Source organism: Buceros rhinoceros, unplaced genomic scaffold, assembly GCF_000710305.1.
Source record: "Buceros rhinoceros silvestris isolate BGI_N320 unplaced genomic scaffold, ASM71030v1 scaffold10415, whole genome shotgun sequence".
Taxonomy (NCBI): domain Eukaryota; kingdom Metazoa; phylum Chordata; class Aves; order Bucerotiformes; family Bucerotidae; genus Buceros; species Buceros rhinoceros.
The window spans coordinates 37,037-37,900 of record NW_010413402.1 but is presented as its reverse complement, the minus strand read 5'-3'; positions in this window follow the sequence as shown (position 1 = coordinate 37,900).

The window sequence follows — 864 nt, the reverse complement described above, 5'->3', positions numbered from 1 at the left end:
CGCCTTTGGCAGCCGGCGTCTCCTCCTCCGTCTACGTGCCATTACCCACTTACGCAAGACTCCCCTGCTCCACGCCTGGGTCCAGCAGAGAAGCACCAGGAGTTCACCGGGGCAGGGGCAGGGGACCACACGCTCCCGGGAGGGGCGGGAGAATGAAGAAAGCCCATGGCCAAAGCCGTTCCTATGGGGCACATCCACGGTGACACGCTCCTGTCTGCCTCTCGTCCCACCCCGCAGGCTGGGGGACCTGAAAGCACACGCTGGAGACTCGTGCCAACCTTAGGGACAGACAGATCACTCCTGCCCTCACCATGTCACCTACAAGCCAGTGCTATGGTCGTGTTAACGACAGCCATCGCGAGCCACATCAACCAGCGTTAAAAATGACCCTTCGGTGAGGCAAGGGCTGCGGACCTTCAGTGCTGTTGTCACGCCAGGGTTAAACTGCTGCCTGGAAGCTGGACTGAGCATCACCTTAGCCAAGATAACTCCTGAAGGTCACGCTCACCAAGTCGCCCCCTTCCTCCTGAGCCCCAATTAGCACAGGCAGAGCCAGCGCCGTGCTGCTGCAGACCTGCTGCACGGGCTGACCCTAACCAGGGCAAGTAAGAGGTCTCCACACCTAAACCCACGCGGGGTCACCTCCCCACTGCAGACGCCCCCCCTGAAGGGTGCCCCCGCCCCCGCCTGTCCTGCCGTTCCTGACCTTGGCATTGGGGGCAAGAAGAGATCCCAACCAGCCCCCACGAGTGCTCCCTCCCAGCTGAAGTTCTCCCCCAACACCGGGTACCCGATTTGCCGAGGGAGGGCAGCCCGCGAGCGGGTGGTTCAGGTACCCTCGCCGAGCTGGCAGGCTGCACCCGA